This window comes from Ambystoma mexicanum, chromosome 1p (genome assembly GCF_040938575.1).
Source record: "Ambystoma mexicanum isolate Mex_15411 chromosome 1p, UKY_AmexF1_1, whole genome shotgun sequence".
Taxonomy (NCBI): domain Eukaryota; kingdom Metazoa; phylum Chordata; class Amphibia; order Caudata; family Ambystomatidae; genus Ambystoma; species Ambystoma mexicanum.
This window is the reverse complement of record NC_090921.1, coordinates 1,166,086,170-1,166,104,549: the sequence shown is the minus strand read 5'-3', so window position 1 is coordinate 1,166,104,549 and position 18,380 is coordinate 1,166,086,170. Positions and strand designations below refer to the sequence as shown.

The following is an 18,380-nucleotide window of genomic DNA, read 5'->3' as shown; positions in this document are numbered from 1 at the left end:
AGAGGATGGTTCCCCTGGATATTCTGGGAGCCTCAATTTACACTCCGACAATAGGGCAAAGTCTGGGGCACACCACTCCAGCTATTGAAGAGTCATTCAAAAATCATAGAAGTCCGAAGATAGTTTTTCTGACACAAAAAGAATGTCTGGTGTAGTTTGAAGATGCATTCACACAAATTCAACTATTTGAAAGCACCACTTTAAGGACGATAAAGGGGGGAGGAGGGTGTACCACATTTATCAAATGAACAGGAAAATAGTTGGCCACTGGTATTTTCCAGAGGGCTCCTGTGGTGCTTTATTACACAGGTAACAGCCACAACTGCAAGAACTCGTGATCGGACAGGTCGCATAGGCTCATGCAAAAAAAACTGAAGTGTGTTCCAGGTATGGGGATTACCACCCTAAACCTAGGAAAACACTTTCCTGAAGAGTATTTCAACTGGCAGCAATGATCTACTAGTCCTGGCCAACTGATGAGGGATCGGACAAAACTACAGGGTAACAACCAAATACAAAAAGGCATACACATTTATTTTGAAAATATACTTTTTATTCTTTGTAAAATGTAAGCATGGCGTGGAAGATACAAAATGTGGGTCTAAAAAGATTGTAGGAGAATCCTTGGGGCTTGACTGTACATGTTCTGCTCAACCAAGGAGCCAAGTTAAGTAGACCACGTTTGAGGGTTCCCTACCCTGAGGGTACATTAAGACAAGCATAGGCTCAGTCAAGATTGTCTCAATCATCAAAGGAAGTGACAGACTAACTGAGCAAGATACTGGTCATGATGCAAAGTGTTCAACAATGGTATGTATAGCACCCAACATCAAAGAAGATATTGTTTTGCAAATGTTCTTTCTGAAAGCAAATCAGAGCGCAGGGAATCTAGTCATCTGTTATTTTCAGCAATATTCAATTACAGGTTTCCAAAAAGGTTCCCATAAGGTGAGCAAGGGTCCCATGTTCTGGTTATCCGAAGCTTCACCAGTGGCCAAAATGGGGATTGACAAGTATACTACTGCAGATGGTGATGCTGCGCCAAAGAAAAAGGCCTACTAGTGGGGTGATATGCTTAAAGTGTCAAGTTAGCTTAAGGGGAGTTTCTGGTCCTGGTGATGCAGAAGTGGTCCAGCAGATGGAATTCAGGTCAGATATGGACAAACGAGCGTCAGACTTTTTTGGGATTGTAACTTAGTTTGTAATCTCTCATAGCTACCGGATGCTTTTGGCTCTGCTGTAGCCAGTGATCTTGCTGCCTGGTGTGCCTCCGTCGGTTCTGGGCAGGGACAAGGTAGCAAAGCTTTTCACAGACCAAGGGATCTTTGAATTCTGATAGGGACAGCAGAGGTGCATCAAGAGAAGTGATTGCTGGTTTCTTTCCACCCGCAGAAGTCCAGTGTCTGCAGATAACAGGCAGAGCCTTCTCCATCAAAAATAGTTCTTCAATGAGTGCAGAGCTACTGCATAATTCCTATCCCTATCAACATCCTCAGGACATCTCGTTAGGATTTCTTTAAGTCCTCTGTTTAAGGTTAAAGAAGACCAACCCACACAGGTCACAGTGTTCATCAGTATATGCCCAATTCTCCCCGGAGTAAACCTGGAAGAAAAAACCAAAGGCTGCACTATTAAGACTAGCAGGGTTGTAAAAAGGTACAGTAGCATACATCACCATACAATAAGGGAAAGCCCACACAATATATCTACAATAATATTTTTTTATATAGCCTTTATACAGGGGAGCAATGTAGTGTGTAACTGGAGGCAGGTAGTCCAGTGACATCTGCACATGTTTGGGATTCTTTAAATCCAACTGTAATGCTCTAGAGGGGTATTTTAGAACAGAAGCAAACCTCTATGTAATCCAACAGGATCAATTAAGAAAACGGTTATAGAAAGGAAGAGCCACCAATTTCCTAGAGTGAGCACAAGTCACAGTTGTGCAGTGCTTGTGACCATGGTCATCTTATGGGCCAAAGTTAGCAAGCAGACCTTGCAGTTCTAGGAGATAAGACCCTAGATAACTGAGGTGGTAAAAAACAAAACAGGATACTGCGGTACTGTGCAGCTAACTCGGAGGTCACAGTAAATAAGCAGAACAGCAGATGCCCGGTGCTTAGTCAGGAGAAATGCCTAGGAATTCCTCAAAATTACAGAAAAAAAAATCATTGCGCAATGGTTGATCACAGATCCTACCCACTGCCAATACTTTTCGAATATTCAGTACACAAGGTAAGCTATGCAGGGTCCAACAAAGGCTTCAGAGAAGGAGTCATGAAGATCAAGTGACCCTGTGCATCCCTGAAGGAAACACTCATGTAGTTACCACTGGTAGTATGGAAAGTCTGGATTGCACATAGCGTAGCAGTACTTCAGTGTTGCAGGTTTGGAAGAGTGGCCGCAGAACAACTCTGGTTGCCTTGCCCAGGTAGAGTTGTCTTCAGATGCTTCAGGACTAGTTCCAGGGTTGATTAAACAGTGAATACCAGACACTCTTACAAATAGCCAGTTTGGTCATTGCAAACCTGAGCTACCAATCTGGAGTATCAGGAAGGCTCCACATTTCCATGGTTTTTTGTTACAAGGTAAACACAGCCTCATTGTAGAGTCAAACTGGTCTGTACTTAAAAGCGGTCGAAATTTTAAGTGTCCATGCAGTGAAGAAGCCTTTGCTTCCTAAAAAGAAAATAAATTGGCAGTGCAAGACATAAATATACACAGTGATGCCCCAGCCACTGAGACACAAGGAACCAGGTAGGATGACATACATGGGGAAATGGACTATAGGGTTACTTGATGACACCCTCCCTTAGGAGTCTGAGGGAACCATCAGACTCATTACATAGACTTATATTGCCAGCAAGGCTCTGAATGACGACTCACTGGAGTAAACCGAGGTGAACAAGAAGGGGAAGCAAAAATATTAAGGAACACATTAGGTTGCAAATAATACTTTCCACCCAACAGTCACCAGGACCAATGTAAGAATGTAGCTTTAACACATTAGGGGCTGAGGGCCCATCTCTGCACTCAATATCAAGCTCCCATTAATTTAAACTTTTGGCAGCCAACAATGTCTAGTTACGGAAACCGTAGTCTTTCCAGAGGAAGCGAGAAACCAAGACCATATATGGTAAGCATATGCATCCCGCATGTCATTAACATCTGGCAATGAACACTACTGGATTTCCCTCTAGGTAAAGTGGCAGTTCAGAGCAGGGTGCACGAGACTAGACAAAGATTGCCACCAACCAGTGGAGTCCAAGCAGCCAGGTGTGAATTGTTAAGAGAAACCTTAACCCCAAACATTTTGGCAAAGGTTTAATCAGACTAAAGAATCTGTTTATGTCCCAGTTGAGGATGTCTTACAGGTGAAAAACAATGTTCAACTAGGTGCACGAAATAAAATATTCTGGATCAATTCAAAAATATAGCATAAAACTGTCACCCAAGTAAGGCATTTAACATCACAGCAAAATAACAATTAGCACTCAACTAGAAATACTGCTATGAACTTCAAATCTCTAGTACCTGGGGATTCAAACTTATGCAAACCTAAAAGCCCAATGTTACAGTCTCACTGAATAATAGGTAATCACCAGCTTGCTACAAGTGTGGGTCGAGAAAAATTTGGGATGCAAAGGGATCAAATTCAATACCGGGATTCCAACTTTTGGGTGAAATCATTGTACTTCCCTTCAATGCCTTGGTACTACTAAAATACAGGCCAAACTATGTGCTATTGAAGCCAAGGAGGGCCCAATGTTATTGGTAAGTCAGAGCAAAACCTCAATAGAGTTCGGTACATTCCCAAAAGCAAACAAGGTAAGGGGGGTAGGGGTTAGGGGGTTGCAGGATAAGAGGCTGGTCAATGCCAAGCCCCAGCTGCACTACAATTTCCATGTTTGAAAAATGCACATACCTGGTGCTCCAGCTGTAGGATCCAGGGAAGAACAATTGTCCCCTAGAGGAGTGAGTTCATTGCCAGCTTGAAATGGGCAGTAAGTCCCAGAAGTCAGATCACCTAACCATAAGTGATCCAAGGATAGAGTTGCTCATGCCCCACGCCTGGGGATTGGGGTCAGGATTCACTAAGTGAACATACAAAGCAAGGAATAAAAGCCACTGGTAAGTGTTCCCATCATGGTAGTGTGCTGGAAATGAGGCGAGGGCATGTGTCTGCAGCAAGCTGTTTCTAGGACGCCTGCCAGGGATGGTGCAATCGTTTCCAGCAACGGAACAGCAGATTGGATCAATATCACCTACGGCAGAAATGAACTTCGTTCTCTGCCATCAGATATTTAATAGCCAAGTCATCTGAGGCAGGCTGATCCAGAGAAATCTTTTTTCAGAATATCAACCCCTGAATACCATTTGGAAAAGTACTTCAAACTGAGCAGAAGCTGCTTTTTTCTACCTTCTCTGCACTGCGAGCTGTCTGAAGCTCCTGCCGGCATCGCCGCACCATCGCGCATCCTGGAGGAGGCGGGGCAACTCACACGTGACCTGTCCACGTGACTTTTGGGCTCCCTCAAAGGACTGAGGCTACCACCCTTGCGGTGTTAAGCCCGTCAGGAGTAAAGCCCGGTAACTGTTGTGCGACTGTTAGGCGCTGGGGCGCAAGTGGCGCTCTGAAACGTGTATATAGCAGCACATGTGGCCCTGCCCGGCTCTATCTGGGAACAGAGACTAACGGAGAGGAGCTGCACGATGGGTCCAAAATGGGTCGCCTGACGAGCGAACCCGCAGAGTCGGAGACAGCGCCAGTAGAAACAAGATTTCAGGCAAGAAAGTGGTTGGCCTCCAACCCGGCTGTCCGCAGCTCCCCCTCCCTCTCTCCTAACCATCCTGTAAGAAACAAACTTGTGCCTACACTGAAACAATTGAAACTTCCCTTCTTGACGGATACATACTCATTGGAACGTAAATTTGGAATGACATCTGTCCCCCAGGATAAGCAGACCCTGAACCAGACATTAACATCGGACAAAGCCGATAAGGAGGTATTTACTCACGATGATATTCCGTTGGCCTTAGGGATGGTACCCTCTGGTAAAACAAACCTCCGGAGGCAGTAGGCAAAATACAGGAGACGAAACCCACAGAAATAAAAATGATGAGGGAGTCACCGGAAAAAGATGGGGTTGCACTTACACCAGGAAAGGAAATAGATGCAAGTGAAAATCCTTTCCACCTTACTACATCTAAAGAGGTTACCCTAATTGGGGGGGGGCGGAGGGGGGAGTAGTCCGACCACGCGGGAGAAAGACCTTATTCCTTCCGATATCACAGATAACTTATATTCTGTAGAGGGATCAGCTCCTCTGGCTGACCAAGGAGGGGACAACCCCCGGACATCTGGAAGGACTAATTCAAACAATGACAACGTGGAGATAATACATCCGATTACGCCACATGTACAATCAACGGACCTAAACTCAGATTTGGCGGAATCCGATATTTGCAAAGTGGCTTCTACTCCAGGGGCTGAGATTGTTTTGGAGACACCATTGTCAATACTAGAGATATATCTTGCCCCTAAAGATCTGACAAGCAGGGCGGAAAAAACTACGGCTCTGCCAACAAAGGAGGGAGACAAAGACTGTATAGACACAGCCACTGCACCAACAGTGAAGAATATTATTCCTGCAATCCAAACACCCACTGTTCAAAATAGTGAGATCTCAATAGAAGGCAATGCTCCAGTAAGCACAGTGACTGGGTCCAAAACTTCCACACGGGATCCCTCGACTAGTCCTTGTACCTCGTCGGATCAGCCCGGCATTGAGGGTCAACTATGGCAGCCGTCTAGCCCAAGTCAAGAGAGGAAGACAAAGCACTCAGGGAATGAGTTTTGATGAAACAGCAAGAGGTCAGACTGGTGCCATCTCGATAAACTCATGGCAGGACGAGTCCCCCCGGTAGGATAAAGAAAGTCACATGGCTCCATTGACCCCAAGCACGACCAACATAAAAACTGTAAAGGATGCTACATTAGGTGAATTAAATCATACCCCCCCGTGGGACTCAAGTAACCCATGGACACCAATACGCGCCCCAAAAGGGATGCCCAGAGACGAGAGAAATACCCTTGAAGAAGCACCGATAAGTAATTCTTGTCTGGCAGCGAAACTAATACAGGATATCTCGAACCTTACTGGGAAAATCACATCGGAAAAAAGGAAAAGTTTATCCTTTATTAAAGAAAAAAAATAGATGCCCTTGATATAGAAGATCCCCTGGAGACCTATAACCAGATACATGGTTAAAAAAAGGCAAATGATTCTTCTATCTCACTAAAATCACCAACAGAGGAAATTGAAGAGACCATAACCAAGGGTCAAATTTAGAACAGGGAAATGAAGATAGATGACCAATCCATGGAAAAAAGTGAATTATGCAAGAAAGGCAGAATGGAAGATCTTGCACACATACAAAATGGAGTGATGGCGGCTTTGAATATTACTCTCGCCCCATATCTGAAAATATAAACGACTCTCTGCAAACGATTCTCGCATCAAATTCGAAAACATGGGACCACTCAATAGAGGTTGACGAAACCCTGAAAAGACGAAGAGGATGGACTATGAAGCAGAGAAGTCAATCAGATGGCAAGACAGGCTAACCAAGCTGGCCAGTCGAGACTCCAAAGATAAACAAGTGCTGATGGAGGCGATCTTGGAAGCCCACAAATGGCAAAGACCAGATCCCCAACAGCCCTCCGTGAAAGACCCAAAGGCCACCTTGGAATTACTTGAACCTGGGGGTACAGAAGATCAAGGAATAGGACCCCCAGAAGCATCAAAACCGAGCTCAGCTCGAAGTGGACCCTTGGTACTCGGCAGGGGCTTGAAGAAACCAAAATTAAATCACGGGGGAAATGGCATCCCTGCGCCGGATGTTTCTTCAGACATGGTAGAAAAGGATCTAAATGAAGATCAAAATAAGCCAAGCTATGAAATGTTCCAAGAACCCCAAAAGGCAAATAAAAAGATGTCTACCATAGATAAGACCCACCCAAGATCGTGGGGAAAAAAAAAACAAAGAACCAAGTAACCAAGAGGAAGGAACACGGTTCAAGAGCCTTCCTAAGGAACATTAAAACACCTGAGAGAGAACTACCAAGTAATCCAGCTAAGAAACCAAGAGTGGAGCTGAAGATAGCCAACCCCGTGAATGAGAAGAGTAATCAAAAAACGCCTATTGAAATAGAAAGTGAGGCAGAGCGACTTAATTGAAGAACAACGGGAGGAAGACTGTTGGCTCAATATAAGTCCTTCAGAATGGCAGAATATTGATAAACAGCTATATCACTATGAATTGGAAAGAAAATCAAATGGCGAGAATAGAGGTGAAAGAGAAAAAGAGCACCAGAAAACCTGCGGAGAGGGCAGGGGATAACGTAAGAAAACGTATAAGGAGCATAGACTACAATGAGAAATCTCCAAAACCACGAGAGGAAGGGCGGTTAAGATCAGAAGACAGGGGAAGAAGACCCCAGAAAAACGAGAGAGTAAGAAATCAACCAAGAAGCAAAGAACAGCGAGAAATACCAACAAAACCATGTGACAAAGGCCAGACGAGAACAGAAGAAAAGTCTAGAAGCTCGTCAAAATATGAAAAGGCAAGGAAACACCTTAAGAGTAAAGACCAAAAAGAGAACTCTGCAATGTCTAGGACAGACTTTTGGAAAAACCTGGAAGATCGCCGCGGCAGAAGGGAACAGGCACAGAAGGAATCGAGACTCTGAATCTAAAGACAAACGGAATCCACAAAGAAAAATCTATAAGTGCCAAAGCAATGAACGTCATTTCGAAGTAAGCGGACGGGGGCATGTCTCTCAGCAGACATGTATCCTCAAACTAGAAAGAGTATCTAAGAACTCAAAAAGAATAATTTTGAACAGGAGTAATGTGATGTCCCTTTTCAAACAAATGGCAACTCTTAGAAAGATCACGACTGACGACATCTTGATTATTGAATTTCCAGAGGAAAAAAGGCCGGACGTGATATTACTCCATCTTGCCTCCCAAAGGATAAAAGAAACCATACTAAAAGCAAAGGAAATGTTAGCCGAAGCGGGCTTTAGACTGTCGGAAATCGAGGGGAACGCAAGAAGTAAAAGAAAGGCCCCCAATGAGCATTCTTGTTCTGAACAGCAGAGCCCTGAGAGGGCCGCTCCGATTAGAGAACCAAAGAGCGGTTATAAGTTTCCAGCAAGAGAACACAGAACACCGCGGCGTGAGGACAAGCCCGGGGACAAAAGCTCTACTCACGCCAAAGCCGAGAAGACGACTATACCACTAAGATCTATCCTGAGAACGAAACGAATAAATGAACATGGGAGCGAGGACAAACACCTAAGGCCAACGGACTATCAGGACTGGAGGAGGAGAAGCAGAGAAGTCTATAGACCTAGGTCAAATATCAGACTTGAAAAAATGAGATTCACAGTGGATAACTCAAAACTATATGGACCTCACACGGAGAGTGCAACCGCAAAAGACACAGAGAAGTAGCAATCAAGATGCAAAAAAAGGAGAGCTAGTCTCTCAACCTGATAAAAGGAAATAATAGGTTGCTATAGAGGCAGTAAGGGGCAAATCCCTACTGGCCTCATGAAATACTAGGGGTTTTTCTAATCTCTTTTCGGGAGATTGTGCTTTCTTAGGGAAGTATGACATTTCTCTACAAGAATCATGGATAAGAAAGCTCCCAATATGCGAAGGATATATGGTATACATGAATCCAGCGAAAAAGGGTCCACTAGGAAGACCTCGTGCTGGCCTACTGATACTTGTAAGAGAAGATAGCGACATAAATGCTTTTCAATACTGTGCACCAAATCCATTTGCCCAGACGTTAAGAATAAGGAAAACGAACAACCCAAAGGAAAATGGAATTCTCATAATAAACACCTATTGGAGTCAAACAGACTGTGAAAGTGAGACATACCCTTCTGATATTATGAAGGCAATAGATGAGTCAATGATAAAGGAACAAAATCAACTGATTGTTCTTTGTGGAGACCTGAATATAAAGCTAATGGACAAGACAGGAAAGCTCAAAATCAATTCCGAGTTAGGTGACGCTAAACGATGGATGGAAGAAATGGCAATAAGAGAAATGAGAATTCTTAATGGAATGATTAAAGGTGACCTATAATGTGCACCCACCTGGTTCAGTAATACGACCAGTGCCGTTTCAGACTACTGCTTTGTGGCAGAAAGCACTTACAGCTGGATTAACTCCATGAAAGTCAAGAAACAAACTACCAGTGACCATGCCCTGCTGGAGATTGAACTCAATTGGCAATCTGGGAGAACATCAAGTCTACCTAAACCCCAGGTGGAAGTGACTGGAGGTCGAAATCGTTTGCATATAAAACCTACAATTGGAAAACTAATGGAGGGCTATAAAGACCACGTGGGAATTAACGCTAACGAGGTGGAATACATATGGTTACTAAAACAGTTTGAAGTCCAGAACAAAGGGCACACTAAACCCTTAATAACTCGGAAACATGCGTATAACGCAGAAGTGGTGGTGAAAAAAAGTACAGAGCGTCGCTCAGAAGGTTAAAACAAAGTCTGCATCCCAATAAAGAACTTATTCGGAAATGTAAGCAATCTTACAAAAATTGGCAACGTTCATCGAAAATATGGCGCTCACAATGTGACGCGGAAATTATGCTAGCAGCGCTACAAACAGCAAATACACGCAGCCTCTGGGAGACTATTAATAAAGGTGCTGAACTCCAATCCGCTGTGACTATCTCTCAGGTCTCCAAAGCAGAGTAGAGCACTTCACTAACTTGTTCAAGTCAAGCATAGGAGACGAAATACATCTAGGCCCTATCAAAAAGGAAAAAAACTCCCTGGAAAATTGATGACTATGAAGACATCCAGGGCATCATTAAAAAGCTAAGCACCTCGTGAGCAGCGGGCCCCGATGGTATTTCAAATCAATTATTGAAAGAAAACGTGGATGAGTGGGCGAGTTTCATTATGCAGCTCTTTGATCAAATAAAGAAAACTAGAACCATTCCATCAACATGGAAGGAGGCATTGGTAGTGCCCATATTCAAAAAAGGAGAGCGAGAAGATCCCAAGAATTACAGGCCAATTGCCCTCCTGGACTCATTCGGAAAAACCTTCGCCTCCATTGTCCTAAGAGATCTTAAAAAGTGGGCAACTAAGGAAGGCTTATTGTATAAACGACAAACGGCCTTTGTGACGGGGGTTGGAGCCTCCCTGAACCTATTCATCCTTAATGTACTAAAGCTCTGAGCCCTCAAAAGCAAAACAAGCTTATATCTTGGCTTCATAGATCTGGAGCAAGCTTGATGGAGTTAGTAGAGCCCTCCTAGGGACAAAATTGAAGAGCTGTAATTGCCCGGAGGATCTTGTGGAAGCAATTCAGGAATTATACTCAGACACAGCAATTCAAATTATAACAAAAAGAGGCGCCACCACGGAAAAAATTCCTACATAAGGGAATCAAGCAAGGCTGTACCTTGGCACCTTTCCTGTTCATTTTATATCCGGCTGATATGGTGGAATCCCAGAGCAGGATAAGAGCATTTCCACCGAAAATAAACTATGAGGAGCTGTCTTGGATTCTCTATGCTGATGACGTGGTCTTCATTGATCAAACAGCCATTGGTCTGCAGCGCCGTATTACTGAATTTAAAGATTACCTGGATAGAAATAAAATGAAGGCAAACAAAGAAATCCGTGGTCTTAATAATGAAGTCATCCAGAGGGCTGAAATCAAAAAGAAAGCCCTTTGTATGGTCAATTGGCAACCAAAACCTGGAAACGGTTGAGTCAATGATCTCTCTCGGAATAAGAATAAACAAAAATGTAAACGAGATTGGCCAATATAACCTGATCAGAGACAAACTGGTAAAATTAACAAATCAGGGAATAACTCCACAGGAGATATGGGAAATACTCCACAATCCCAATTTGGACCTTTTACAAACAAAAAGTGGTGGCTACCCTGACATACGGCGCTGAATCTCTGCTCAACTTGAAGTGGGAAACCTGGGATGTCATTGAAGCTTTTTTTTGGCGGAGGATCCTAAAACTGCCAAACTGTCTGGCAATTTCAACAATAAGGCAGGAACTAAGACTACAATCTCTAAGATAGATAGTACTGTTGAAAACCATTTCCTTTTATAGGAAGTGTATTTTGGACTCTCCACCAGCGCCTTTTGAGATCTTGGCAAAATCATCGGGTGGAGAAAGAAATAAACTTCTGCAACTATGGAAGAAGAAATGTCTGATGGTTCTAGTGCAGTACAATATAAAATACTCAAAATAAATCCGAACAAAGCAAAGAAAATCCTACAAGAAAACGATTGGGATGAGACGAGCATACGGAAACAGGAAAATAAATTATGCCACAATATCATCTGGGAGCAGAAAGCATTAAATAACCTCCCACCTTATCTGAGGAGATTTCCGTCATCCCATTATAGAGACTTTCTGATGCGCTGTAGACTCAATATTCTACCAACCAAAGAGGCGCAACTCCAACGAAAATTGATTGAGCCACAAGACGCAAAGTGTCGATACTGCGAAAATCCCAATATAATTGTAACAACTAGGTACCTGGCATTATCCCGCCCAAAACTAATGGAAAAACGAAAGCTATGGTTGGGAGACCATCACACGCATTACCGCAGATACAGAAGAAGAGTATTGGGAGAGACTGATAACAGTGGAAAAGCTGGGAAAAACACTCTGGGTGCTCAAATTTATTGAACATCTCTTGGTAAGGAAGACGGCAGATTGACTGGGTGCCGACCAGAAGGACCATGGACCTGGCCAATTAAAAAGGTCAATTAACCGATCAACCCAACTTAACTGAAACTCATCTACATGGTCTTCCTACCCCGTCTATTATGTTCCCTCCATTAGGCCAGCAAGAGGGGACACAAATTTAGACTGACCAAGATGGAGCCTTGCTTTTCTTCTTTTAGAAGGATGTTTTGTATCATTTTATGTTAAATGTTAAGAAAATTTTAACCATAAAACATTAATAAAAAATAAAAAAATATATCATTTCAGATCACAACACTAGAATGGAAAAGCCGTGGGTTGGGCCCGAACCCCGATTTGGTAGAGCATGGTAATGCACCTTGTTTTTTGGCTTGGTACTGATGGCATTCCAGGAAGTCCTAAAACTCCTGGGCTCGAAGACAGAACTGATGCCTGTACCATGGAGATACCTCAATAAGCAGCCCAGCATTATCCAGCTATTGGATGGAATCAGATTACGTTACCTACCATTTTACTTAACGTGGGGAGAAGCCCAGGGACATAAGCAGTTACATGACCCCCAATTATTTCAAAGGCCCTGCACTCTAGCTCAGACGTAAGCCCCCTTAGTTCGTTTCGTTTGTCCAGCTTTTTCAAGAGTCCTCATGTTAGGACTAGGTTTATGGAAGTTCAAGCTACACCTTGGTGGCAGGGTTTCTCAGTATGTTGTCCGACTCTCCAAGAAGTACACATTTGTGGCAGATCTCTCATGGCATTGCTCTTAAGGGAGCAGGCTGGCAAAAAACGAGGTAGCTTAGAATATAACATTAAAGAAATGTTCACACAGCATGACTAAAAATACTTTTTTATAAAGGCTTTAGCAGAAATGAAACCCAAAAGTTGACATACGAGTAGCATTTTAGTAAGATTCTGAGGTGGCGACTTCAAGGTCCAGCAAGGTTTCGGGTCAGTTTATTTTTCTTTTTTTTCCAAGTCAACTCAATGCTTTCCTAAACATGCAACAGGAAAGCACCACAGTTACGTAAAGCAAACCAGAGGCAATATGAGCACAAATCGTGGTTGCACCCAATCATTTCCTATGGGAACAATGTGATAAAGTCTAGTAGTAAGACTCCAGACGGATGAAAAAAGCAATGAAAGTCACAATAAAGCTGTGAAAGTTCAGGGTGTGCAGGTGGAGGGCTAAGCAAAGGTGACCGCATGGAAGATCAGCTGTAGCAACCTACCCATTATCACACGACTTCGAAGATTTGCGAGGATCTGAATATGTCGGCTTTCTAAACAACCACAGAACTCCTGGTTGCTCCTTCAGCCACAGTTGGACCACAAACACTAAAGAACCATCTGCACCCGTCAGAATACACCTTCCTGCTTGCTCTGTGCAGTCCGACAAAAGGCAGGAGCTGAAGGGCTACTGTTTGGATGTTTACATATTTCCTAAACTCTCATTTCCAAAGAAAACACAATGTCAAAATTGCTTCCCTGCCAGTTTAGTTGCAGCTTCATCTTCAAGCGTGTAAGTTAGCTGCCCATGTTTTTGATCAAACTACCCCGAACCCTGCCCGCTCACAGTGACCAATTTCACAGGAATTTTTCTGACCTTTTGCACAACTCCTAATGGGGAGTATCCCCATATCCCATTCTTCCCCAGCATCAGTATTCCCTCCTAACCGACCAGGGCTTCCATCGCAGGTCCCTTCTGCTCAAACAACTCATCTCCCCCTCTTACTGCTACACTCTCCTTGCTACTTTCATGTCCAGTCTCTAGACACTCCCTGGCGACATGGGAGTCATACAGTAGCCAGCACTTGCCTGAAGCCAGTTTCTTAAGTGTGGTGTTTCTTTGGCAACAATCGCACTCGGCAGGACCAGTCTCGAGATGAAATTTCCTCTTACTTTTAAAGAGCCGGTTGATCCTCATTGGGCTCAGATTCCGTGATCAGACAGACTTACTTTTAAAATGTCCAAGGATGAAAGACATGCCTTAAAAGGCATCAAAGTCATTTTCACAAAGAAACTGCCTCCTTGACTTATGTAGTCAACTGAACAAGGGAACACAGTTCTGAAAAACTACTGACGAGGGAACATTCTCAAACAGCTCCCTCAGACTTGGAACAAGTGGAGTCTTAACTATATACACAGGTTGGCCACTCTATGGCTCCTGGACCATTGTTGTCGGCTACCAAACAAATGCAACCTACTTGTGCATAAGGTCAACTTTGTCTCTTGCCCAGCATCATATTTGGAAAACTTTAAAGTTGCCTTTACTATTGGAAGCCCACTTTTTAAATCAACTGAATCATTACTGCTAGCGAGACACAGGCTCTCATGCTGGTTGACTTGGAATAACTTTTCACAAATTTAACAACTTGCACTTTGCCATAAACGCAAGAAATGTACCCTTTGACTTCTCGACTCCACTCTCTAGGAGACGTTTAGTCCCTTTCAAATAAATCTGACATTGGGAACTTTCAAACCGGTCTTAACCTTAGTGCCAGAGATTCTTTTTCACCCTAAACTATTCCCCATTGATGCTACCGTTCAGGATGACAACCTAAAGACAAACTATTTTCTGAAGTTGCTCACTTGTAATTCTGCACTGCCTATTTTCCAGCACAGTAAAATAAAACATTGTGCCTTAAAAAAAAAAATTCAAAAACATTTTTAAAAAAGAATTGGTCGACATGCCCTCAATGAACGCTATAAAGTATTACACTGAGCTCTTAACCACACTTCTACCCCCTCCCTGTCTACCCCCATCTTCTTTGCTCTTCCACCTATACCTCTAGCATAGTCTGAGGGGTTGAGGGTATCCTTGCTGGATAGCTCTGTGGAGGTCTCTAAAACTCAACCTGTACACTGACAGAAACATGCAAGCCATTACTGTAGCCTAGAGTTGAATCCAGGTGAAATAGATTTCAAGAGCTTGCCAAGCCATTGTCAATTTAGGCCCAAAGGGAACCTCCACACACATGATTACCACTGCTATTGGACTGCAGAGCCTTTCTTCCCCCTCCCCTCCATTGCACCTCCTCTGCTCCACCCCGTCCCCCCCCCCACCCCTCTTTCTCCTCCCCACCCTTCCCCCTCCTCCTTCCCATCCTTCCTCTCCCCTCCACAATTCCAGGATAAATTGTCCACAAATAACAGAAATGTTGGTCAGGATGCCTGTTATGATGAAGTGTACTCAACCTGAAGTCTTAATGACCTTTTCAAAATAAGGTGATGGGTCAAGTTGGGTGCTTCAAAGAAAACATTGGAAGACCACAAGCACATACCTGTTACCAAAATATCAAAGCAAGAGGATGTCTGGTGCACATATTTGCCACTTGTGAATCGGGTGCAGGCACTAAAGGCAGAACATTGACTGCCAGGAGCCGCAAACAGGGAAGTCAATGCCAAAATGGGAGATCAGAACACAGCTAGCAACCAAATGCAATCAGGCAAAATATTAACGATTTGAGAAACCGAAAGGATATTGCACCAGCTGGGCAATACCAGAGTATGAAGCATATACCAAGGACTGAAGACAGTCAGTAGGTGAAAGTGAGGTTGCCTTTATTACTACTGCTGGTCCACTAATGTCCGTGCCCTGGAGCCACAAAACATGCCTATGTGGAGTGAACTGTCCTTTAAGGTAGTTTATTGAGGGTAACTATTGTGACCCCGTTGGTTGTCATTACTTTAAAATGCTTACCCAAAACAATGGTTAAATCATGCTAAGCAGTGGGTTCCCTCAGAGGGATGAACTGGTGACTGGATACATCAATAGAAACAGAAACGTTAACCACGAAAACCCAGCCATTGGCTTGTATTTACTTTGAGGCTTTTGCCCATCTAAGAACAGGCAGATTTATTCATAGGACATATTATCCCTCACAACAAAAATACTTGCAGTGTCAGGAGGCACAATTCTGATGCACCTGGTCACTGTGCCTTCATTCCCAGTCGCGCAAACACCATTCGACTGGCATGAAAAGACACTGAACATTAACATTGCAGTTTTGGATATGAACACAATTTGTTTAATATTTTGAATGTGGCCATCTTGAGGAAGTGCAGTTTCAAAGGGATATATGGCATCTGATATTTACAATTTAACTACCTACACTTATTCTTTTCCGACTCTTGTAGTATCATCAAATGAGCAGCTCATTGAATGCACAATGGGATGCCTCGTAGAAAATATGCCAAATCATATCTGGAATTCAGGACAGAATGTCAAATGTGTGAGGGTTCCCATAAGTGAAGATCAGTGGCCAAAGAATGTAACTGGTCAACAAGGGTCTTTTTGTCAGGAATTCCTCAAAACAGTCAAAACATTGGCTTTAGCAATGCAGACATTAAAATCAGAGAAATGTTATGATTCTGTGTAGCAGCAGTTTGTGGTGCTTTCACCATGGCTGATAGTAGCATTTGAGATTAGAGATATCAGATATGAATATTACACAGCCAGTTAACCTGCGTACGACTATAGACTTCAATAGCATTTGCATTAACCTACAGAGCAATGTAACAGGCTTACTAACCGTAACCTTTCCCTTTGGTAGCCAGAGCAAGACTTGAAGACTAATTTAAGGTATTCTTGACTGTTTAAGTGAAAAGATCAAATCACAACTCACCCAGAACAGAACCGCAAGACTTATCCTTGGCCTTAAGCCCAGATAAACCGCATCTCTCGGGCGCTGACATCTCTCCACTGGCTGCCCGAGGCTGCAAGGATCAAGTTCAAGACCCTCTGCATAATCTACAAGGCTCTCTGGGGCCGATTCCCACACTATCTACAATGCTCTTCCTAAATACTCTCCCCTCCAGAGTCATGCGTTCGTCATCCTCCAATTCTATGCCGGTGAGCCACTTTCACAAACAGAACTGGGGATAGATCTCGGTGCCTCTTCTGGAAGAGCCTCCCTGCCTCCCTCAGTCTTGAGCCAGAGTACCTTAAGTTACAGAAACTCCTTAAGACCGTCCTCTTCTCTTCCTTCTCTCCCTCTGCCCTGCTAACCTCTCTCTCCACCCTCCCTTTCCTCCCTAACTTCAGTTTTGCTGACTGGTTGCCTGGTTGACCTCCAGAGCCTTACAGGTCCCAGGCTCCCCCGCAATCCTTTTGCACTTGCCTCCGGGCATGTTCAGCATTACTGCACTTTCAGCTTATGCTCCATGAACGGGGCAACCTCTCTGCACTTAACCCAGGACCCTGCTGGACTGGACTCGCTTGTTTCACCCCCCCCCCCCCCCCAACCACCCCTGCTCCCCCTCCTCGCATCTGTCTGTATGCATGGCCTAAATGTACTAGTTGGTCTGTCTTGTCCCCCCCCTCACCCCCCAGCCTGGTCGCTACTGTAACACTTCATGCACTTGCACTAGGAGAAATGCCGTCAGGCCGAGTATGCTAGTTTTTTCGTTCGATCATTCGGAAACTTCAAGGCCTAAGAATTATTACTGTATTCCCTTGTCCCCTTCCTGTTTTAAAGCCTTCCACCTGTGTATAAGCGCTGTATGTACAAACAATACAAAAAGAAAAAAATAAAGAAAATCAACATACACTTTAAGAGAAGGGTCTTAAGCTTGGACAGGGGTACTGGAGCAGATGGGAACAAACGTGAAAATTTAGGGTGTAGTGTTCTATGATGTATTGAGGCCACTCATTACACCAGCCCACAATAATTGCTGGAGTGCTATCCTACAACTTAAATATAAATTCTCTTAGCTATCCTGTGGTCATCAACAGCCGATAAAAGCTGAGAGGATGAAGTAGACCCAGACATGGGTGTTTACTAGTAATGAAGTAAACTTCAATGTTCCGCTTCAGTAGTCTGCCACTGCAATACACCCCAGGCAGGGCCAGGGTCAAGAGCAAACAGCAGATAGCCAAGTTGAAAGGCTAGGAAAGTACTTTGTGCCTCCAGTACCATTTTCCCAATGCTGCAAGAATACAAACTAGCAGCTCCAGCTACATTCTGTATGAAAATGTGGTTTATTTATTAGCTCTTACAGGCTGGTCAGTAACACAAAGTTCCCAACAATGGTTACATAGATAAAAAGGTGAAGTGATCACCGAAAGCTAGACACAAGCGGCATCAACCACTGATTCAACACATTTAGTACAGACAGTCGTCTGTGGAATCAAAGGAAGAGAATATTCTGCTTAAAATCAATAATATTTTGAAGGAGTTTAAATCTGGGCATACCGTTAACCCAACTGACAGGAAGATGGCACAAACCGTTTAGGGAAAAGTAAAAAATGGGGAGCAGGAGAGTATGTTTTAAGGGGCAGTAACACAGGAAGGATGACCTTAAGCTGCACAGGTGTTTTGTGGGCCCACCGGATGGAGTTGGGGCACATTCTCCAGTATCGAACATGAAACACTGGCAAGTTAAGATGGACTCTGATGTGCTCTCTAGTGCAGACAGAATATGTAACCCAAACCAGTTAAAGCTCTGCAGCATACAGCTGTTCCAAATGTGGATAGATATTCAGTGGCAGTAGCAATGCCAGCTGTAATTATGGATTGGTTAACTAAAAACAATATAGCATAAAAACATCTTTGTGCACGAAAGCTATAGATAAGGTAATGATTAAAATGA

General features: G+C 43.6%; 1 protein-coding gene across 4 annotated transcripts in view; it reads right to left on the bottom strand.

Annotated features, from left to right (window-relative positions):
• KMT2B (lysine methyltransferase 2B) overlaps positions 1–18,380 on the bottom strand; it is a 1,990,704-nt gene that overhangs the window by 1,591,484 nt on the left and 380,840 nt on the right. The window lies entirely within an intron of this gene.